A 25,114-nucleotide genomic window follows, 5' to 3' on the forward strand; every position below is an offset into this window, starting at 1 on the left:
CCTTTCTTTAGACCATGCACATTTTTCTCTGCCAGAGGCCTGATCACCCCTTCTCACCCCGAGTGCTTCCGGGAGCTCCGGTCTCCAGTTACGGCATGCTGTCATCAATAACTCGCCGTATCTTATCGTCCTGATCACGAACACGCCTCTCTTAAAGCCACCTGGCCCCATCCCCACTCACCTTGCAGCTGATGCTGAACAGCTACAGATCAATTCCAAGGAAACTTGGTGTGATTATCGACACAAACTTGAATTTTAGAAGCCAACTAAAAGCTGTGACTAAGTCTACCTTTTACCACCTGAAGAACACTCATTAATGTCTTGATCCTCTTCCAAGAAACATTTGTCACCATCTGTTTCAACGACGTGTTGATCTTTCATGCGGACCATACAGGAATATAGGCCCTATAGAGTTCGTGCACCTACGTCATCAAATCACGTGACTCGCCATATTGCCGGTCAAACAAAGCATTGTTGCAAGTTAATTCCGTTGAGATGAAACGAAAAAACGTCTTATAGCATGACATCCAGAGTTTGCTTGATAGCATCAAACATTTAGAAGGTGATAATAAATGTAGGTACAGTACGTGGAAAAATTAGAGACACTCGGAATAGAGGACCCATATTTAATGCCGAAGTTGATGTTTTAACCGAAAAGAAAGTGGACTGTTGATTCCCTTCCGCTTGCTTGGACAACTGGAGCTACACAAGTATCTGGTGAGTAAGTCTTCGAGATTTACACAGAAGCGTTTGAAAGCGTAGAAAAGTCTGGACGCATACAAATACTTTGTTGCTGTTGTCAATCAGGAATAAATCCCACAGAGTGATGGACCCACTCAGATTTTTTTCAATACAAATACCAATATTTAAATAAATGACCCCTGGTTTTACACAAACTTGCATTCATTAACTGATTGGAGGAAAAAAAAAAGAGGACAGGGTGTCGGCTCCTCCATAGACGGAAGCGTGTCACTGCCACACGTAAATCTACATAAAACTTTCCTTGCGACAGAGGTTTTTTTTTTTTTTTTTTTTTAAATATGCATTGTTCTCAAATGAGTCAATTTGGAATAATAAATACTTATTGGTAGTTTGAGATTGAGAAGAACAATTCCTAGTTGAAATGAAATGATCGGTACACAGTTGTGTGTATTTGGTTGGGCACCATCCATCCTGTTTAATAGCCGAAATCCATTGATCTTTTCTGGTATTTTCATCTGGTATGCTACAGAATGATCTCTTTGAATATCTGTGTCGTCTGTTCTGACAACCAACAGCACAACAGGTCTCGGGTATTGTAAATATTCTCCTCAGGTTCAATGTCTCCCACAATGTCGAACAACGCTGTTTGTCCGGCAATATGGCGCCATGCAAATGGTGACGTCACGTGCATGAGCTCTATAAAGGTCCGCCACTCTACCTCTCTGCCAACGATCCCGGAAGGGGCTAAGCAATAACAGCCCTCCCTGAAGACCAGCGTGACTCGGTCATGAGCTTGAGTCCTCAACAGGATGGATGTCAGCAGCCGCTTCCACTTCCCCCATCTGAGCACGTGGTCACCGCATTTTATGGGAAGTCAGTTCAAACTTCAGAAGAATACGTGACCACTTTGACATGAGATTGCTGGAAAGCCTCCAAATTTTTACAACTGAACTCTGACAAAATGAGATCCTCATCGGTTCTAGTCCATCCATTATTTGAGCCATTTATCCTCAAAAGAGTTGCAGGAAGGTTGGAGCCTATCCCAGCTTTCTTAGGGCAGGAGGCGGGGTGCACCCTGAACTGGTCGTCAGCCAATCGCAGGGCACATTAACAACCATTCACACTCACATACACACCTAAAGGCAATATAGAGACTCCAGTTAATGCCTGTTTTGGGGTGTGGGAGGAAACCGGAGTGACGGGAGAAAACCCACACAGGCACGGGGATAAGCCGATCTCACTCCACAGGATGAGCGATTGGCTGCCCTAATGGGAACCTCACTCCTAACGTTAAAAGTGATAACATTCAGCTAAAGGAAAAAAATGGAATTCTTAATATTTTGCAATGAACTCATGAAGACTTTTATATCCTCTCCATGCTTGTATTTTAGATTGTACATGAAGTTATAAATTGGAAGATTCAAGATCGTGTTTGAACAACAGATGTTTCCGTTTCATTGTTGTTTTGGATAAAAGTATTAACTTTTTTTCTTTTTTTTTTTTTTTTTTTTTTACACTGGCAAGTTCACATAGGTTTCACCTGGCAGGCATGAGCGGGCCGATGCATAATTATCTCTCCAAAAGCGTGAGAACGTTCGTGTGTGACAGGAAACACGTTTGATCACTGCGAATTGTAAGTAAATACGCAAACAAACTTTCCCGCACCCCTTTTCTTTCACGTCACTTCAGGTTTCCTGCGTGGTGAAATTCGATTGAATGAGGTGGGTCGCCGTGCGGCCCGTGTGGAGGGAGCAGACAGGAGCACCTGGGTCCATTCTAATTGACTCGGAGTGCCGCATCTTCACTTTTTAAACAAAGTGACTCTCGCTTGAGCTTCATTACATGCACCCCATTTCCATAGGCCTCTGGGACCGAGACCTGGGCCGCTCCCGTGGAATAAATGAGCACGCCATGATAAATGGTTCTATTAGCGATCCAGATTGTTAAACTGTGATATAACAGATCGGAGCGGCAGGCGGGGGTCCATTCATTTTCCTCTCCTCTGCACACGTTTCCATGTGTAAATAAGGTATTAAAACTGGGCATTAGCCGCGTTCTGTGATAGAGAGGAAATTGTTCCAAATAAATAACCCGGCCCGCGAATATAAAACGGCCGACACACAGGCTTCGAGGTGGGCAAGAGTTAGGTAGCATTGCTCCTCAATAAAAGCGGCAGCCGTAAATTAGTTTGGGCCTCAAGGACCTCGCCCTGTCTGGCTACATGTTCACTTATCAGGCGCCGCCTGGCAAGAATTACAATAATGCTGAGAAATTTCATGAGTAATTGCACTGTCAGCTGCTATCTGATTGGCCGGAGCCAGTTTGTGTTGCTGATGTTCACTTCAAATGAAAGCACAAAAGGAGGAAGTTCAGCAGCCGACTTTTATTTTGAACTTCCTTTTGTGACATTCTCAAGCTTGACTCTCACAAATATTAAGTTGCTGAAAGTAAGAATTGGCAAAGAACTTGTTCTTCAAGTAGTGGCAGTGATGTCTGGAGTTTTGCTTGATGATTGAAAGAGAAAAGAAATACAGAACTCTAAGCTGACATTGAGGCGGAGTCTGGGGCGAACTGGCCATCAGGCCCGCCCACTGGGCCAGCACTCCTCTGGTGCCAATCACAATATTGTTGCAGCTCCAACCCCCCCCCTCCCCCGCCTCCCTTTTCTATTATTTAGAGCGGGCGCCCCGTTGGTCTATATGTAAGAGGGGTGTCAGACAAAAGTGTTTTGTCGTGTTTTCTGTGGGGTCCAGTTGTCACGCTGCTCGTTTCACATCCGTGTAGTGAGAAGACCATATTGTAACGTGAAATTTAAGAATGTCATCATCTTAGATGCTGCACAACACGCAAACGGTTTACTAGATTTGTTCATTTGAGGAACTCTCGTCGTCTCCTCGTCTGTGACGGCAATACACCAGCAGCAGCAGAAGCCGGTGGGGAGACGAGCAGCCACAAATGCAGACTTTGAAACCAATTTAGTAGTATTATACGCAATAATAATCAATTTAACAAATGACAATAATACAGTATCATAATCAATCCTAATCAGTTGTCGTTGCACATGACAGGGTGATAATGCCTACTTCCCACAAAATTGGCACCTCTGCCACCATTTTGTGGTAAAATAGCCAATGGTTAATGCTGTGACATGGTAGATGAGGAGCAATTTTTCAGTTTTAGGCACTGTGGTAGGATTTTAGATACTTGGGTTAAAGGTGTTTTGAAAGGCTCTGTAATAGTTTGACTTGGTAGCAACTCTATGCTGCAGTAAAACCTGTTTTAAAAAGTACTCGTATGTAAATGACAGAAAATTAAAAAAATCAAAGCTATGAAATTTAAGAATTATCAAAATTATAAAAAAAAATTAATAAATGTAAGAAAGGCAATGTCAAGACCTTTGTTTTGCACGAGTTCATAAAGAAGCTCTGTTTTTGCTTGATACAGATGCATGTTCTACGTTTTTAAGGCAGGGAGCACCTTCTAACCTGAAGTCATAGCCACCATATCAAGCTAGTCCAGAAAATACATCGTAGAAATTGTTTCAAGAAAAGAGATAAAAAAAATCAATTGAACTAAACAGAAACTGAAAGTGGCGATGTTAATAGCAAAAGTCACCAAACGTCGGATAGCTAGCTCCTGATGAAGTTGTTTTTTTTTTTTTTACATAGCATCTGGCTACGTAGGTAGAACTTTACATGTTTATTTACTCATGCGGTTTTCACAAAGTTTATTTGAAAGACTTCTGAAGTCACAACTCAAGTTGACGATGAAATTTTAAATAGCTATAAGGCAAAAAGTTTACTTTTTTCTTTTTCAAAATGATACTGCTATTATTTGGTAATAAGCATTCCTGAAGCAGACTCAAACCCTTTTTCTTAAAAAAAAAAAAAAAAAAATCTTGGTTGCTGTCATGTATGACTATAACCCTTTTCAGATTTAGCCCATTATCAAAAAAAAGTAACTTTTTGAAGACACTGAATAGAGCTAAATAGCCATAACCCAATTAAATAAAATGGAATAGTAATTATTAATTGAATAATCCCATATTGAATGGTTTAGATGGTCTAGAGTGAGGCACATTTTTGCCAGGATCTACAAATGTTTTTATTTTGTATGTTTTCAATTTACTACTCCCTCTCTTTGTTGAGTCAAGGCAGGCTGTCGAGGTAGCAGAAAGAGAAGAGATTACTGTACATATACAAACTGCATATAATATACTGCATATACATCTCACCACAATAATTAGAGTTGGCTTTGGAAACGTTGTAAAATACATTCCTTCGGGGAACACATGCATAAATTACTAGTCGCCTGTGCTCCACTAATTATGAAGGGGCCGGTCTTAGCAAAAAATTCCAGGGCCCAACTATTTATTTATTTTTGCCCCACTCCACCTCTGGACATAACCATTGGCTCATCTGATTGTATTAGAACACATTTTGAAGGACCTCTACTGTACAAGGAGAAGCCGAGCAGTACTCGTGTAAAAGTGCATGATGTCACACACAGTTCATCTTCTGCGGGATATTCTTTACCAAAAATGTGAAAGAGGGCCAACAAATTTTGATGTTAAAAGACTCCTATCGTAACGATAAGGTTGCAACCAATTTATAATTTAGCTGATTACTGTTGACAGTTTCTGTTGCTTTGGAAATTAGAAATGCTGAAAAATCAGAAGAGTATATGAACTCATTCACATTCAATTTGTGAGTCCATTTCTGGTATAAATAAATCATTGAGCAGTATAAATGTTGGTAAACAAAAGAAATGGACAACGGGCTCTTGGAAAATTGTGGCACATAATACCACAGTATTTGCTATCGAGCTGAGACAAGGTATACAGTATGCTGGACCAGAATCCCAAATATGATTTTATATGTACCTATACCAATACTGATCCTTTTTGATAAGTAAAGTGAGACTACTCCATCACATAGAGCAGTAAGTTTTCTTGACCTTGAAACATGTTTGTGCCTTTTTTCCTTGGGAATATTAATTAAAACAGCAGGAAACGCTTTGACCACAATTTATACATGAAGCAAATAGAAACACTTTATTACAATAATGGGAATGAATGAACAAAAAATGAATTGCTCAATAAGTTCTTAAGCATAATGTTTACTCTTTGAGTTGTCTTAAGACACAACTTTAAAAATTAAGATGAACTAGTTCTGAAGAGACTGAAATATTACTTTTTGTTGCTAATTTACTAAAGCCTAAAAAGAAATCCACATTGCACTCCTTTTTCTCTCTGCCATCCTTCAGTTCCGTCTTTCTGTGCTCTCTTAAACACTCAATGTGTGCTGCTGGTTGAGCTTACTCATATACAGACCTCACACGTGAAGATTTAAAAAAAAAAAAAAAAAAAAAAGGAGGTTAACAGTTTGTGTGCATGTGTGTGTGTGCGTGCGAGTGGTGTGTCACGCTAATCTCGAAACAAAGAACCAAGATTCTGTTGCGCTGCAGATCTCAGAATATTTCTCTCTCTCTCTCTCTCTCTCTCTCTGTCTCTGTCTTGCTGTGTGTATACCGTATACTCACGCTAGTACCCAATAGGACAAAATGAGAAAGGACAGAAAAGGGCTCGGCAGGATCAGATGTGGGAAATGACCAAGGTAGTGCGACTGTCGAGTGGTGCGGTGGGATTCTTTTCAGTGTCAAATCACCTCTAAGAACGTGTTAGTTATCAGAATACAACCTACGTAACTATTTGTGGTCCCAGCGCAAACAACTAAAGCCTGTAGCGTGTCCATGTTTTCTCCAATCGTTCTCCATTCTATCTGCTTGATCTCAAACTTTTCATTTTTCCAGGAAACGGTATGTTCATGGGTATCAAATGATCTTCAGAAGACCACAACCAACCTGGCTTCCTTCAGCAATGGTCTTGTTTAAATATTTAACAAGATAGTGTCCTTATTTACTTGTAAAAGTTCCACCTCTCCATTAAGGAATGTCACAGGACCACCCATTTCCACTTCAAAAGCGACATGCCAGTCTGCATCTGACGTAGGGGTGTTAACGTAGTGGGCGAATGGGAGCGGTGCCATCACGGTGCTGTCCAGAAAGTGAAAAGCACTTTTTGAACGTGGACTCATTTTGTGAGGCACAAGCCAACGTACACTTAAGTGAGTCAAAGTGACAGAACAACCAACCACCCAACAGAACAAATGACCACCATGCTCCTCGAACACGACCTATCATCATGAGTAAGGCGCCTGTCACACCTTCTTCCAGACACCCTGACACATTGTGTGACTTCCAACTGCAGTATGTGATTGATACTTGCACAGTCTTTCTGGAGTTTTAAACATCTTTGGCGCCACACAGTCACCATCTAGTTGATGGCATGCTTTGGTTTTGCTCACCTTTCATCCCACACGCATGCCTATCTTTAAATCATGACTGGAGCACTCATCAGTCCTTGACTTCAACAACCCAAACTCTCACCTGTCTTTTCTCGCCACGTCGTCGATTGATCAGCGCTTAAACTCTCTTAAGCCCGGCATTAGTCATGCACTTTCACATGGCGGCTTCTTTACGATTCCTGACTGCGAGGCTACGAGCGCTTTATCTTTGATATGCATAATTGATTATTTCATCACCCCACCCACCGAGGCAGCTCACAGACAACATGAAAGTTGAACGTTACCTCTGGCCTCTTGTGGCGTTTTTTTTTTTTTTTTTTTTTTGGGTCAGATCTAGTTGCGTACATGGCCGAGCATCTGAAAGACACGAACTCAAGACGCCAATTTAGCAGTCATCAAGTGGCCTAACTTCAGAGGGCTCATCAACAGTCCATGTTTCTGTGTCTGATGCTGCTTGCTGTACTTGAGTCACCACCGCATTATTAGGATTCCCGCATTGTTTCTAGGCACCACACATCCTGCTCCAATAATATTGCACCGCTGCGCTACAATTGGTTGCTTTCACGTGACTTCACTCGAACGGCTGCCATTTTCGAACCCTGAGCTCCGTTACTCATACATACGCAAGGTGGACGACATTATGTTTCTAACTGCATTTATTGAAGATGCGCCTGACAGCACATCAAGCCCAGACTGACTACTAGGCTACCTGGCATACTCACATCATGGGACTCAGTACTGCGTCACAAAAGCCCAGTATTGTGCCCTTGATCTTTTACTCTATGTGACAGAAATCACGAAGGAGGAGCACTCACCTGTATGCTAACACGGAAAACGAAAGGGGGTAAAATATGCTTTTATATCAACAAGGAATGGTGCACGGACATTACAGAGCTCAGCACACGCCGCAACAATTTTCGTTAGTTACAGCAACCTAACTATAAAAATATATTTAAAAAAAAATATATATATGGGCACTTACTTGTATGCTAACACGGAAAACGAAAGTCAGTGGAATATTACTTTTTTTTTCAATATCGAGGTAAATTCCATTTATTCCATTCTTTTTCAAAAAGTAAAACCTCTATATTAGTTCACCACAAGCAAAGCGAAATGTTTATAATTTGTTGAAAATTTGATGACAATGGCAGAAAGACAAAGAAACAAAACAAATCCAGTATTTCACAAAATTCTTGAATCTTTCAAATCTTAACTGTAATGTTGGCCTTCTGAAAAGAGCATCGATTAAAGGAAGACTCTCCTCAAAATTCATATGTACAATAAACCTTCCAATGTGAAGTAATATTATTATTACATATATTTTGGACATTCATTGAAAATAAAGAACATATTTAAAATTCAAGCAAAATTTGGATATGTGCCAGCTTTCAGAGCTAATCTGAAAGAAACATCCTTGACCCTGCCCCTGACGTCGCCGGTGCTTAGCATTACAGACCATTCGTTCTAGCTAAGCCAAGATGCCGACTTGTTCTCCACCAAAACTAAGAAAACGCACCCAAATTTGTCCTTCTTTAACCTCCCGTGGGGTCAACCTGACAGGATAAAGCTGTGGCTGTCACAATTGAGGCTCATTCATCAGAAGGGAAATTTGCACACATTTAATCATTACTGGTTATTAGCCGCCTAGCTTATAGCCTCTCGTGCTGGTACGGTAAAGCAACGACATACGTTATGAGGGTGGCGCAGCTGTTCAATCCCGGACCTCCATGTGTGGAGTTTACATGTTGCATGTTCTCCCCGTGTCTGTGTGTGTGTGTAACCTGCCTCCTGCCTGTTGACAGCTGGGATAGGCTTCAGCACACCTTCGACCATCGTCCGGGCTAAGAAAATGGATGGATGGATATATACGTGTAAAACTTCCTGGTTACTATTTACGGCGATCCGCGCGTGCAACAGTCGACCCCCCACTCCCGCCACCGGTGCATTGCAAGAAGCTTTGCTGCTTGAAAAGTACAACTTGGTGTTTAAAAAAAATAAAAATCTGGTCACCTGCTATATATTATCTACATCTAAACCAACTCCTCGGAAAAACATCACATCTCAGTGATCCATTTCATGGGGCTGTTATTGTTTGTTGTCAGTGCCACGTCCCTCCCAACACGTCGAATTCCGCCTGTGTGTGTTCTGGCTCAAACGCTTGAACATTATACATTGTTATTTTTATTTTATTTTGTTTGCTCAATGGTCGGTATAGTAATAACACTGAGCATCAACTCGTTTTGCTGGCTCTCATAACACAACACTTCCTGGTTACTATTTACGGCGAAAGAAATACTGAACCCTCATCTACTAACTAATGTGTGATCCCATTCCTATTAGTTTCGACAAAGTCTTCCTTTAAGCTTGTTAGCCCTGCGACACATCGGGACAATGGAGGTTGAGACCAGGCAGCATGATAGCAGCATCGGGCAATCGTCCACAAAGCCAAATCCCCATGAAGCACAGAGCCGCAGAACGTCCAAAGTCTTTCATCGGAAGCGTTAGACGATGTCCCCGCTTACGCAGCTGGACTTGTGTACCGGGTCGCGAGGCTTTGAAGAGCGCGCCAAGAGCAACTCTGGAAAAAGCTTCAGCGAATTGACGAGAGTTGTCGAAGAAAAGTCAGAAGGCCCTCTGGTAGTTAGCAAGTCCTCTCTTGCGCACTTCAGTCCCGGAGTATGTGACTTAAGTGTGGTGATGGTAATATTTCCCTGTAACCCTAACCCACCCTAATCTTTACATTAAAAACCGCAACCGTATCCCTAAAGCTAACCACAAACCTATTTGTTTCGTAGAAATGTGATGTGTTTCGGATGGTAATCCGTGACACTGGAGCCAATCAGGTTGTTGTGGGGCTTGTCCTGCCTAGATACAGTCATTATACATTCACTGTGGGTCCCAACATGCGTTGTGCCATTCAACGCTTAACGGTTGTTGTTATAAGGATGATTATCATTTTAGTTCAAGCGTGTTTTTATAGTCTCCTCAGTTGCTTGAATGTGTATCTTAATTGTCGTCTTACATGTATGTTATGCTTTGTTTGCATGAAACCCTAAATGTGAGTTGAGTGTGTGATATTGTGACACTTCGGTCAGTTCTGTTGTATTGGAATTCACCGATAATCCAGCAGTGGTCTTATCATGTTTTCACAAGCTGTACGTGGTGTGTCAGAAATGTTCCAGGACTGGTGTCAGTAAGTACCGTCCGAAGTTAAAATCCAAATGACAGGCTTTCCCCTTGGAACTGGTTCACATGGAGTCTAATGCACTTTGCTAGCCTTCTCTGCCACACGTTTCCACTCTCCTGCGAGGAATCTTCCGGGATCCTGTGCAGTGGCATTGTCGTAGCATCTCGACGTCGTCGGAATCTTCCAAACGGGTCCCCTTGATGACCGGTTGAATCTTGGGGAGGGAAAACATCCCTCAGAGCCAGTTTGGGTGAGTAGGGAGGTTGTTCCGGCATGGCGATGTTCTTTTCAGGCAAGAATTGTCATCTTCTCAGGGTGTTGTAAGTGACCGCATTGTCATAGGAAAGCAGCCACAACTTTTTTTTTTTTTTTTTTTTTTAATCTTCTGTGACTCCAGTCTTGCATTTTTTTCTGACACACTTCGCATCTCTATCTATGAGTATTTTAAATCTAAAATGTTTAAAATGTTCAAGGCCATGGAACGCGTCTTGGACTCCTCACCAGGCAGTTAAGCGACCAATGTAAATTCATTTTTGTTTACAATTGTTACCTTGATTGACTTGAGGTCATAAAAAAAAAAAAAAAAAAAATGTATAAAGGACATGCTGCACACCACATTTTGCTCTGGTACTCTGGTACGGTATGAACATTGGATTTTTTTTTTTTTTTTCAGTTTTTCATTTTTGTCCTTGCTCCTAAACCAAGCTTGCAATAATGTGCAACTCTGCAACACAGATGCGCAATATTTCCCATCCTCATAGTATTAATTTCACCTTTTGTTGTAGTCTTAGCTGGATATGACAATTAAGTTACTGACTTTCTTCCTCAGTCTTTGTTTGTTATGCCATTTTTGCCACAAGTAGAGCACTGAAAAGTGAACAGCGAGGAGTGGCACACGCACAAATAGGCGAATGCAAATGTAACCCTGTTCACACATGAACAACGATCCCACCAGCGCACAATTGCAGATTTAGATTACAAGTCAAATGAGATCGGGTCGGGGAAATAATAATGAATTTCAAGACTGAATTATGAACAGCGATCTTGTCACCCTAACAAACGACCACGTGTCTCAGCCCAAAAGGTCACAGCGTAGTTGCGTTAAAAATCGCTGTCAATTCCTCGCCGGCGAACCCCTTCACGACGGCCACTTGCTGGAATTTATGGTCAGGCCCACCACCTATTCTCCTTTGAATAATAGCGGTCCCGTAAAAGAAGCAAGCCAGGGTCTAAAATAGACTGCGGCTTGGAAGGAAGGCAGTTGTTTATTGCGTGTGTGGACCATGTGCAAATAAAGGCAAGCGGATGACGTTTCAATTTATAGGACCGATCAAACATGAGCTCACATCCTGTTCAGACCTGCTCAGTTGGGGAAGTTCCCCCAAAAAATAACATTTTTAATCAATTTGTCATCCCCGGCTTCAAATCAGATTGTGGAAACAAGATCATATCCAACATTTTCAAAGGTTTTGTGGCATAAAATATGGTTTGGCATCCACGGAGAGCCGAAAAATCGCAAAGAAGCACTTGGCACATTAGCTACACTTTTACACAATTGAGCTATTTCCAATATTTTGGTTACATCTTGCTTCCTCGCCAAATACAAAAACATGTTAAGAATACTACAGATATACACATGAGAGGCAGACGTATGGTGGCAAAAAAAATGTTGAGCAAAACGGCGTGCAAGAGGCAAAAACAAACATTACACATTTTGACAAATTCGTTGGTCACATAAATGTTCAGGAATACGATTAAGATTCATTTTGTCACCCAAAGCTCTATGAAAAAGTAACCTCAAAAGCATTTTAACATTATGTACACAAAATGTAACAAGTACCAAAAAAAAAGTGCAATTTGGAAGGCTGCTATTGCTGTTTTTCACCTGTAACAAAACGTGTGTGCATTGCAGATTAATTAGCTACAATGTTTTAATGCAAGGAGTCCAAAGCCCAATCCGTGTGCCCCGGGTTCTAACAAAGTACTTTAGATTTACAGGTGTCTGTACTTTATTGAGCACTGTCTTCTCTGAAAGGGTTTTTTATTTTTACTCCCTTCATTTGAAAAGAAATAGTGAAAATTAGCTTCTTACGCTTTTCACGACACGATGAAAACGATGTGCAAACAAGTTGGGATGTTGATTGATTGACTGCCTGAGATTGATTGCGATCTTGAGGTCTTTGAAGGTGTGAAATAAGAAGCGCAATTAATGAAATGGGGGAATGCGAACCAATTAAGGAGCATTAATGATGATTCTGAGGAGCTCGATAGTCCCCATCCGGGGCCTTTTGCACACAATTCTTTGATGATGTCAACTAGTGGCGAATATTTTATCTTGTGCCAGCCTCAAAACGCTCAGCTGCCGGTGTTCAAAAATTCCACTTTAGTTTTTCTTCAGTCAGCAAAGCTATGAGAATTTGTTTTCTTCTCAGTCGGAACAGCATGCAACTTAATAAAAGAGGGAACTATTTTGTGTGCAGGGAATTTATTTCTGAGATCCGAAAGTCTATTTGATATAATTGACAGTGGATTTTTTTATTTTTTTGGGGTATATTTTCTACCATCCTTCTTTGGCTCTCGTCTGCATCCTTATATGGCAGCTTATTATTGGATGAAATACACAGCTTGATCTTTTTAAACCCCCCCCCTCTGTGCTTAGATGGGCTTGTGAGTCAGGAGATAAAAGTGTGTGAAAAGCAAGTGAAGGCACTTGGGGGGTTTACAAGTGACATGGAAGATCAGATTTGAAAGCACCCCCCCTGCACTCGCCCACATCAATCTGCTTTATGGAAAGGGGCCCCCTCAATTTGTTCACATCCTTTGGCCCCCCCTGTGGAAGGTCAAAGAATAATGCACTCAAGTTGTACTTGTAAACATGAGGCCCACGAGTGGACCCGTCAGCCGTGCGTGTGGACCCTCATCGTGCGTGTGGAACCTCATCGCAGGCTCCATCGTCATGAAGGCAACACTTGCGATCACCCATCAATCTATTTGGTATCACACTTACCCCCATTTGAGTCGCAGGTGAGTTGCTGTGTATCCCAACTGCCTTTGAGCAAAAAGTGGGGTGCACCTGAATTGGTTTTGACCTAATCACAGGGTACGTTTAGATAAAGAAACATTCCCGATCACATTCACACCTAACGACCCATTAGAGTCAATGGGCCTAACATTTATGTTTTTAAAAATGCAGAAGTACACTAAGAAAATCCACATAGGTCTAACGACAATATCCAAACCCCGCACACACACAGAGAGTGTATTTGAAGCCCCAACCTCAGAGTTATAAGGCAGAAATGTTAACCACTAACCAGTTCGTCCTGCAGCTGAATCATATTAATTTATAGATTCCCTAAATTCAACATTCAAAACTCGCCCGTTTTATGAAAAATGTCCGTTTTAGCTCAAACCAGAAACTATTTCTTGTACATCTTAGAAGTTAATTAAATTGCACACTTGTTACATGCAAGAACAACAAAAAAAGTTCAACTGGAGTAGAAAACAGACAGGTATGCAAGATTATGGCAGATGCATTTGTATTTCTAATATACGTGCATTATTATTAGTAGTAGTCGTAGTAGTAACGTATTCATTTAATGACTATTTTTGTGATTTTAGCGATTAAACTACAAACCCGTACCAATGCTTCTTTAATTTCTTGTGCATTTGCGTTGAAAGTTCGACATTCAGGACTCACCCGGTCTCCCCGTTTTCTCCTCCTGGACAAATCTCGTGTTCGAGCGCGGTTTCAAAACTTTTCCTCTCAAAGCAAGTCACAAGTCACAACCACACGACGGACGGACTGACGGTGTCTTCCGTGTGGATCCACAAGTTCGGTGCACGCAACTACTCCAGGTGGATCCACGAAACTTTTTTTTTTTTTTTGGCGGGGGGGGGGGGGGTAGTCGGGGAAGTGTCACGCTGCGAGCTAAAGGCGCGGTGCGTTGTGCTCCTCAGCAAACTCCATCCCTATACCCCCACCCTCCGGTCAATAGCCAATCACCGCGCGGACACCATGAAGATGTAAAGTGCTTGGAAAAACTCCAAACTTGTCTTTCTTGAAGTTTTCAAATCGTCATTTTTTCCATTCCCGAATGTAATTCATGCTATTTTTTTTTTTTAATGTCGATGGAACACAGGTAGACTGCCGTCTTCACGCAGGAGCGTTAAAAACATGTTTTAAATGAATGAAACACAATTCAGAGGATCCAAAGATATTAGTAATATTTTACATCGCTATTTGCTCCAACTATAAATGTATAGGTTATTTTTAACCTATGCCAGTTTCTTCTGTTCGCATGGATATTTGTGTTTGTGTGTGTGTATATATATATATATATGTGTGTGTGTGTGTGTGTGTGTGTGTGTGTGTGTGTGTGTGTGGGATGAGATATATTCACGGACAATTGTCAGTCGAAAATAAAAATATGTAATAAATTCTTCAATAACCCCGGTGAGGATAGGCGGAAACGTTTTGATGACTGGTTATGGGCCCCCAGAGATGAAATGGTAAGAGTTGGGTAGACGACAGGTTGACTGGGCTTCGTCTTAAACGAGCAAAGAGTTCCTCTCAATGACTGAAAGGATGTACTGCATGTAAAGCAGTCAAAGAATTGCACGCTGTCTGTGAACCGAAACATTGCCCTCTCGTGGAGAAATTGTCTCATTACAACACTTGTTTAATACGTACGGTATCACTTAGTTGAATTTATTTCGTTTCATTCCTCCTTTTATTCCACTTAACCTCATTTGTTTCTCTTGGTGCAGAGTATAAACTTTTTTTTTTTTAAATTTCCACACATTATACAGTTTCTTTGTTCTCTCTTGCTTTCTGGGATGAAAATACACTGTGTCGATTTCCTTTTCCCTTTGATGACTCCTAAACAGCAAAATAATGAAACTTTAGGCAAGTGCTTGAAATGCATGCAACCTTTTGCAGACGGCGCATCTGGAGCTGGCAGCTCAAAGTCTATCATTAGTCGAATGAAATGGAAATAACAGACATACTTTGACTCATAACTGTTACCCAAAAAAAAGGTCATGTGGAAATACTTTCAGGCGCTAATAGCCAGCAATGTCTTTGTTTTCAAGCTCTACAAAGACCATCTGAGACTGATGACTTCTCCAGCTCAGCTTCATGTGAACTCTCAGCATGGAGCACCTTACATGTGACTTCCATGCAGTTACTGTACCTGTTCTAGACTCGCCCACAGTCACAGTTTCTGGACTTTCCAGTAATGCTGACGTAGTAGATGCGCCGAATTCCTTCTAATGCCACACTTGTCCTATATTGTGCAATACTAGTTACATGCTCAGGGCTCACTAGGGTAGGTTTACTTCAGCTTGTCGCCTTGGGTTCGCCACAGTTGTTTGGCTCGGTTTTTACACCGGACGCAATCCTTCGAAGGCCCCAGTGGGATACGAACCCACAACCCCAGGCTCTAACCACTGAGCCACGGGGTCTCTGCTCAGGTGGTTCATGGTGGGGTTCCTGATCTGGACAAATGTTCATTACATTCTACGGTGTACATTTTTGGATAATTAATCTGTAAGAAATTTGGGTTGACGTTATTTATAGTGGATGTATAAAAAAGAAGATTGGGTGAGTAATAAGGGAACTTTTTTTTGCCAAGGCCAAAGGGTAGGTGCTTGAGTACCACTTTGGGTCGATCTGTATACGTGCCTGGTGTTCACATTCAGACTCAAGTTAAATTGGGAGTCAGCATGGACATGCCCCCTTTAACGTGGCTCTGATTCAACCCACATTGACTTCATCCCTTCTAGTAGTCATCTTTGGCTGTATTTCCAAAAAGTAGGTTTGGCGCAAACGCAAAACCGTTCATCGGCAAAACAATCCCGTACCTACTGTATGTCTGGCGGAGCACGGATGTGGCTGGATCAGGCTTTGCAGATGTTTCTGCTTCGGCTGGGGGTGGAACTGGGCCTTTCGTCTAGGTGGAGGAAATTATGACCCGTTAGTGTTAGCATGAAATCTTTCATCTTCTGACAGAAAAGGGAAAAAAATGTCAGGAAAACCTCCTACGACATCAGAACTTCCCTTCTCAAAAAGTTACAAAAACTAAAGACCACTTTTTTTTTTAACAGGTTTGTGTCCATTTTTTTATTTTATTTTTTTATTCACTGTATATGTCACACGATCTCGGCTCATTCATGTCCGTTCCACATTCTGCTTGAATATTTTACTATAAACACATGTGCCGCCTCCATCTCATCTGTGACTTCCTGGTCTGCTTTGGTCGTCAGAAAACACATGTCAGACAACCTTTTGACCTTTAATATCCGCAAAGTTTATTTGGTAGACACCCCACCTCCCTCCCACCCTCCTCTGCATCGCAGCGTATTAAATCAGATATGTCTGATTCAGGGACATTTAACCCCATGGGCTGTTATTTTCCTCCGTGACTGGAGTCTCCTCTGTGTTTGCTTTTGACTGTGCGCCCCGCCTATGTGCCATCCATTTTAACCCGTGAGGCCCCCATGTTGGGTCTCTGAGCTGAGGTTTGTTTTGTCCTCGACCACTGGAGGGAGCTTGTCGGCCTGTTTCCTGTATCAAGACCAAATTGGTTTTGGGTGTGTTTGGCCTGCTCAGGGCTGATTTATTAAGATCCCGAAACAATGGGTGCTAAACTGTGTTCAGATTTGTCTCGGTTGTTGGTGGGCATCTTGTGCGTGATCCACTAAGATTATGGCCCACTTGGTTGGAGACCTGGAGACCGCCGTTAACAAGACCAAAAGCAAGTTTGAAATGATATTGTGTATATGTTATTCAGTGTTCAGTGTTAAGAAGAGCTGAAGTAACCCTGCCTTCTTAACACTGAATTTCAGACAGCCAATTGTAGCCAGTTGAATCTCAGGAGATTGAAAATAATACATTAGATTTTTTTTTTATATGGCGAATTTGTTAACATTGAAAAGATAAACTGAAATACAGCTATTGAAAATGTGATCACTTTGAAATAACAATGTCAATTTTACAATGCAATATTTTCAGTGGCATTTTTAATTCAAATTCTGGTGGCACATATTTACTTCCATATGCTTAATTGAACTCATCACAAGTGTGTGGAAAAAAAAATGATTTATCTCCTCATCCTGCTTGACGTTGTGTTTAAAAACTTGCAACAGCACAATAAAAAAAAAAAAAAATCCGCTTGCTGAGACTGGCAGCAACTGCCACAGTGCGCTAAAGTGGAAATGCAGAGTTTTGTCTCTGGTGACGATAGAGCATGACACCTTCTTGTATTGTGACAGCCTCCAAGTCAGCCCTTAGAATTGGATCATCCAAAAACTGGATCGCTCCATCTAAGGCTTGCCTCAATTAGTTTTGATTCTGACATTTCAAAAATGTTCACACAAAACACTCCTCTCTTTCCCTTTCTTTTCATTTTGCCTGTGCTTCACTTGTACCTTCGTTTAGGATGCAGTATCCATCCATCCCTCCATTTTCTTTTGCCGCTTTCTTTGTCACGGGGAGTGCTGGAGCCTATCCCAGTTGTCAACAGGCAGGAGCCGCGGTACACCCTGAACTGGTTGCCAGCCAATTGCAGGGCACATGGAGACAGACCACAGTCACACTCACAATCATACCTAGGGGAAATTTAGAGTGTCCAATTAATGTTGCAAATTTTTGGAATGTGGGAGGAAACGCAGGCACGGTGAGAACACGCAAACTCCACACAGGCGGTGCCGGGATTGAACATGGGACCTCAGAACTGTGAGGCCAACACTTTACCAGCTGACCCACTGTGCCGCCTAGGATGCAGTATTAAGACTCTAATCAGCCGTCGCAATTAATTTTGTGCATGCTACGTAATTGTTACTTTACTTCCTCGTAGGATTTTGCATGGTGAGTTAGAAATACCCCCCCCAAAAAAAAAACAAAAAAAACCTGCATGACAATTTTTCCCATTTGGTGGACACAATCCTGGGTGAGCTCAGCAAATTGATCAGCTTCATCTTTTTATATGCACAATTAAGGTTTTGCCCGATTTTACATGTGCAAACCTTTAGGATACCAGGCCCTTTGTTTTTGGAGAAGTGGTCTGACCAAAGCAGCAGCCAATTAGCCATTCCCACTTGCTGTGTTTTTGACTTATTGAAATAATTTCCCGAGTACGTTCGATGATTGCAAGTGGCAGGGCAAGATTATGACATGATGGCTGCTGGAGGCGCCTTTGTCTCGGAGGTTCCCATACGGGGCAGGGTGCCGCGGGCCTGTCAATATTTTTGACTGTTTGGGCATTTGGCCGCGAGCCAACAGAGATCTGTCAGCGCCATCAAACAGCGAGCGGCAGGATGCTGCCTCCCCGCCGTCGCTGTCACACTCGCTGGTGACACTTTTTCATCAGAAACCAGCAACCGCAGTAACCCAGCCCTCAATGGCTCCAACGACATCACTTGGGCGGGCCCCACACATGCATCCCTTTCAACATTTTGATGACAATTCACCCTCCACGTTATTACGTCGTGACAAAAATAGGACGATGAAACACCCTGTGAGCCTGCGCGCAAGAGCCATTTACACTGGTCCACGCTCCTGGTGATTGTGTTCATTTTGTATTGGTGACTGACTCTCATTCAAATAGTTTCCCCATTATTACAGCTCCAACATGGTAACTTTCCAAAGTAATCTCCCCAATAGATTTAAATACAAATACTGTATATCTTTGTGGGGTCACTGAAGGTGACATTTCCCTGACTTGGGTGCTGCCAGCACGGGCTTCGTGCCCACTCAATCATGATGTGAATGAATGTGAGTGTGAATAGTTGTATCACTGCCTTGCGTCTGACTCGTGTAGGGTGCAGTCCACCATTTGCCAGAAGTCACCTGGGATAGGGACCAGCGTTCAGCGACCGTGATGAGGATAAGCGATACAGGGGAAAAAAAGATAGTTTGGAAGCTTTTCTTCATCTATCTGTGGCAGTGCCATGTCATTTTCAGGTAGAACATTCAAATGCAGAAGCCTTGAGATATGCATTGAATTTGAAATCATCTTTCAGCAATTTAGCATTGACTGTAAATGGAATTTAGCAGTTTCAGCCCCCCACAAAAGACAAAAAATATTTTTTTTTTTTTTTTTTAAACAAGAAAAATTGTACTGTATTCTAACAAATAAAAACAGTGGAAACATTTCCTTGCGGCATAACCAACAAACATGAAAAAAATGCAATTGTGACACGGTCATTATTTCAGTATTCATACTTTTTGTGATTTTTTTTGGGGGGGGGGTGGTGCTGTCCCATGATACTTTATAACATAAAATGCCTTGGCTCAATAAAAGTTGGTAGCACTGCAATAGAGAGAGTATGGAAATTGAACATGGACGGTGGTACCTTGTTCCTTTTTGCAGGAAGTTGAGAATTAGAGCTCACTTCTGTTTTATCTGTCTTATTAAAACCTTCTGAGATTTCATGAAATATCTTTGGGCCTACCCCTGTAATTGACTGGCAACCAGGCCAAGCAGCTGCTGTAGCAGTGTAGAAAATGGACGGGTGGGTGGATCACGTAGCCTGATGTTTGTGAGATTCAGTGGCTAGTTTCCCACACAACGTTGCCACACGCAAGGTCCGTCAGACGCTTTGCTCGCAGCACCGTGGCTGCCCGGCGCCTGCTCCGCTCCCGTCGTGCGGCGTTTCAAGTTCACCTTTTGTTCAGGTGGTAGCTGATTGGCTACTGGGAGATCAATGAGCTTCTCTCTTTCTCTTCTGGGGGAACGTGAGAGCCCGTTCCCGTCTTCCCCTCTGTGCGACGGCGTCAAGCGACAAATCGGGAGTGGCCCTCTGAGGCCGGGAGGGGCCCTCGGTGAGTCACGGAAGATCTCCGATGGTGACGCGATCGCTGATGTATTGCGAGCAGTGTGCCAAGGTTAAGAGGTCGCTGACTTCACATGATATTTTAGGAGACGGGCAAAAGATGAATGGCAGCTCTAGGCATAGTTTTGAGGATGAATAGATAAATACGAGTCCCGCTCTCACGCACTTGTGTAAGGAGAGACAGGCCAAGTCACCTGGACGTGGCCGTCGTGCCTGCAGAGGAAACGCGTTCCAGGCTCCAGATACGTGCATGCAACTCGCCGCATAATTCAGAGCAGGCCTTTCCTTTATCGCCTCCTCCCCTCCCCTCGTTGCTCCACGCCACTTTCAGTGTGACATGAGAGGGGTGTGTGTGTGTGTCTTTGTGTGTGGCTGCGGGGCAAAAGGAACTTATTCACCACCTGGGATGGAGGAAATGAGACACAACTGACTGAACCGAGACTTGTGGAGATGCACGGACATTCCCGACGTTCACACTGTAGCCACGAGTGTCCGAGTTTGTTTGTCCGTGTTGCGTTTTTTGTGAATCGCCGTATGTGTAGGCGGAGGGAAAAGGTCAGCAGGTTTTGCTGTCTCCAGGCTCCCCCTCAGTGATGGATGTTGGTCACACGGGGTCACTTACAACTTGATGACAAGCAACGCTGCGGTGCATCTGGTGCATGACGCTCTTGGATGTCATCAGTGGCAAGTAATAGTACAAATACTTTGTTAGCGTAGTTGAAGTAAAGATTTTTACATGAGTATTTCTTTACTCAACACTTTTTACATTTACTCCTGACATTTGAAAACGCTACTTTCTACTTCTTGCTTTGTCAAAATAGGCTGGTTATTTTGTTCAGCCTGCGCAGAGGATGACTAAAAAAAAAAAAAAAAGTACACGAGACAAAGGGAAAGTCCCGAAAGATCTTGATTGTTTGAGATGTGGGTGTCTTCTTGGGCTTAAAAAAAAAAAGACAACATGGAGGAATGTTAACGAGTTAATGAGGTTTCAAAGAAGCAAAGTACTCCCCATCCATGCCTCTATTAATCTGAAGCGTTTCATGTTGTGATGATGTGTGACTTCCACTTTATACAGTGAGGAAAATAAGTATTTCAACACCCTGCTATAATGCAAGTTCTCCCACTTAGAAATCATGGAGGCCTCTGAAATTTTCATCGTAGGTGCATGTCCACTGTGAGACAGATAATCTAAAAAGAAAAATCCAGAAATCACAATGCATGATTTTTGTTAACGATTTATTTGCAAAAAGTATTCACCTGTATAACACCTGAGAAAACCAATGTAAATAGTTGGTACAGTAGCTTTTATTTGCAATTACAGAGGTCAAATATTTCCTCTAGTTGTTCACCAGGTTTGCACACACCGCAGGAGGGATTTTGGCCCACTCCTCCGCACAGATCTTCTCAAGATCAGACATGTTTCTGGACTGTCGCTGAGAAACATGGAGTTTAAGCTCCCTCCAAAGATTTTCTCTTGGGTTTAGGTCTGGAGACTTGCTAGGCCAGGCCAGAACCTTGATGTGCTTCTTACGGAGCCCCTCCTTGGTTTTCCTAGCTGTGCTACGGGTCATTGTCATGTTGAAAGACCCAGCCATGACCAATCTTCAATGCTCTGATTGAGGGAAAGAGGTTGTTCCCCAGAATTTCACAATACATAGCCGCGGTCATCCTCTCCTTCATACAGTGCAGTCCTCTTGTCTGTCTCTGTGATCTTGGGATGGAACTCATCATTTGTCTTCCTCCAAACACGGTTGGTGGAAGTATGACCAACAAGTTCAACTTTGGTCTCATCTGACCACAAAACATTCTCCCATGACTCCACTGTATCATCCAAATGGTCATTGGCAAACTTAAGACGGGCCTTGACATGTGCCGGTTCAAGCATGGGAACCTTCCGTGCCATGGATGATTTCAAACCATGACGTCTTAGTGTATTACCAACAGTCACTTTGGAAACGGTGGTCCCAGCTCTTTTCAGGTCATTGACCCAAGTCCTGTCGTGTAGTCCTGGGCTGATTCCTCACTTTTCCAAGGATCACTGTGACCCCATATCTATATCTATATGTCATATATGATATCTTGCATAGGGCTCCACTCTGATTGAGATTGACCGTCAAGTTTAGCTTCTTCCATTTTCTAATGATTGCTCCAATAGTGGACCTTTTTTCAACAAGCTGCTTGGCAATTTCTCCGTAGCCCTTTCGAGTCGTGTGGAGTTGAACAATTTTGTCTCTGGTGTCTTTGGACAGCTCTTTGGTCTTGGCCATGTTACAAGTTCGAATCTTACTGATTGTATGGGGTGGACAGGTGTCTTTATGCAGCTAATGCCCTCACAGAGGTGCACCTGATTCAGGATAATACATGGAGTGGAGTTGGACTTTTAAAGGCGGACTAACAGGTCTTTGAGGGTCAGAATTCGAGCTGATAGACAGGTGTTCAAATACTTATTTGCAGCTGTATCACACAAATAAAATCGTTAAAAAATTATACATTGTGATTTCTGGATTTTTCTTTTTAGATTACCTGTCTCACACTGGACATGCACCTACGATGAAAATTTCAGACCCCCTCCATGATTTCTAAGTGGGAGAACTTGCAATATAGCAGGGTGTTCAAATGCTTATTTTCTTCACTGTATCTTTTACCACCCAATAAACCAAATGTTCTCTGTCTAATCTGAAAAAGTACATACAGGTAAGGGTTAGTTTAGGTTGGTTAGGGTTAGGGTTAGGTTAGACCTAACCCTACATCCCAACTGGCCAGTGTATTGGTCGTGAAGATAGTTTTCCAATTTGAAGGATTCCTTGACAATCAGTATAACGAAGGAAATTGCTGTTTACACCTCAAGTCCACGTCCAAGGCGGCGAGAGGACACGGTGGGTGGCAAACCGCTGGGTAACTGGAGAGGAATGACCCAAGCAGCAGCCTGTTTGGGTTGAGGTTATCGTCCCTAATCTCATGACCATTAGCAGCCCACTTTACCTCAGATTAACCCCAAAACCGCTCTTCATATGCTGTGGTTGTTCTTTGAACATCAGATCATAGTATGTGTGTGTGCATGTTTGTGTGTGTCCAGGCAGGGCTCCGCTATCCTTGAACTAACCCTAATTCTATTGTACTGTAGTTGGAACATATTTAAAATGTAAATACAACAGAATGGTAATTTTTAAATACTTTTCAACCTATATTTAGCTGTAGACAGTAATGTTCAATCTTTGGTACGTTTTACACAACGTCTCAACGTGATTTGAAATTTGGGTTAGTATTTGTGTGTGTATCTATGTACTGCATGTTTGTCTAGTGTTGTGTGTCGTAGATGGATCAGCTTCAGTATAACAATACATTACAGTACATCAACCCTGAAGCGTCCTGGGAAACCGTCTTGCATTTAAACCAGCTCACTGGTCAAGAGTCTGCGATTGGCTGGCAACTAGTTCAGCGTCTACCCTGCCTCCTGCCCAATGACAATTAGGATAGGCTCCAACACTCCCGCGACCCCTGTGAGGATAGGCGGCTCAGAAAATGGATGGATGGTCAAAAGTTGTATTCTAAGGAAGTAAGGAAGGTCTGAAAGTGGGAAATACCCAGAACATGCCTCCCACCCTCTAATTGCCCATCTCGGACCTCTCACTAGAGGATCCGCTGTGACCCGTCTTAACGGAGCTGATCGGGGTGTATGTGCGTGGGGGGGTGGGGTGGGGGTTGATTGACGGCACGCTCTGTCAAAATGTTGACGCAAAGCATACAAATGTTCCGCCGTCAAGTGCCTCTAAAAGGGAAACGTGTTTGGGCCCCAAGAGGAACAATGAGGTGGCGTGGACATGCACTCAGCCTGCCTCCATGTTGATGGCGCCAATAAGAAGCTTGAGACTAGGAAGCAAGCAAATGGACGCCCCCAGAGCTCAGCCAATGGAGGCTTGGAAATAAGTCCACTGGTCCACTATGTCATCTCCAGTATTTTTCTTTTGGGCTCAGAAGCCACTTGGGTCACATGAGACCACTCAGTCAAACCGCACTAATTCTTCAGGCCTGGGAGAGACTAAGTCAAGGGTTTGTGCCTCAGTGGGCAGTGGCGGGCTTGAGTGGTCCGGCGTCCCTCTTGACTGGTCACAGCTGCAGCTAACATTCCTGTCTCTACACATCTACAATCCATCCATCCATTTTCGAGAGTGCTTGTCCTCATTAGGGTCGGAGGTGTGCTTGCAGCCTATCCTAGCTGAGTTTGAGCAAGACGTGAGGTACACCTGGAATGGTCTCCTGCCAATCGCAAGGTACATACGTACAGTCGTGCCTTGACTTATGAGTGTGAGAAAGCTCGTAACATTGATCAATTGCCCCTCAAATAATCATTCCCCACTGAATTGAATGAAAATCTCTTTAATCTGTTCCATTATCCCAAGAAAAACACCAATAAAAAAGGTTGGGAGCTGTTTTGAAAAACAAAAATAACAGTCGACAGAATTTTTCTTTATTAAAACATAAAGCAATAGCATAGTTGATTAGAATGTAAATAATTGAACTGTTTGTACATCATTATACTTTAATAGACAAACATTCTGGTGTGCCCCTTGACCACCAGCAGGCTGTACAATGCTCTTCAATGCTCATTTAATTTGCCCATCAATTGTATTTTGCATCGTTTTTTAACAATAAGGGAGTGGACTGTAATAACAATGTGCTTTTTTTCTGTAATTATTCTATGTTTAGTTCTACAGTAAACATGACCTGTGAGTAGCAATAAACAGCGTGGAGCTAGCAAGCACTTGGGCTCTATTGATTGTTCCTCCAAACTGCTGCTTGTTGTCAAGTTCTCTGGTACCATAGCTAGGGCTCATAACTAAAATTTTTGTTTGCACCTCAAAACTAAAAACAAAAAAAAAATCTGATCACTGATGGCTTGAATCCATATATCTGTAGATGTGGGAGGAAGCCTCTTGACCACTGTGAAGACAGGCGAACTCTGCACAGGAGTACCTTACCCCAGATTTGAGAGATTCGAACCCAGAAACTCTGCGGAGTGTGCGGC

General features: G+C 42.6%; 1 protein-coding gene across 3 annotated transcripts in view; it reads right to left on the minus strand.

The window, feature by feature from the left end:
- The window catches only part of LOC133507328 (zinc finger protein GLI2-like), a 38,341-nt gene extending 24,193 nt beyond the window's left edge, over positions 1-14,148 (minus strand). For all 3 annotated transcript variants that reach the window (XM_061832274.1, XM_061832264.1, XM_061832258.1), the window contains exon 1: positions 13,952-14,148. The gene's annotated coding sequence lies outside the window, so the exon portion shown is untranslated. The remainder of the gene's footprint in view (positions 1-13,951) is intronic.
- Between the last annotated feature and the right edge of the window lie 10,966 nt (positions 14,149-25,114).

The sequence above is a fragment of the Syngnathoides biaculeatus genome, chromosome 2 (assembly GCF_019802595.1).
Source record: "Syngnathoides biaculeatus isolate LvHL_M chromosome 2, ASM1980259v1, whole genome shotgun sequence".
NCBI lineage: Eukaryota > Metazoa > Chordata > Actinopteri > Syngnathiformes > Syngnathidae > Syngnathoides > Syngnathoides biaculeatus.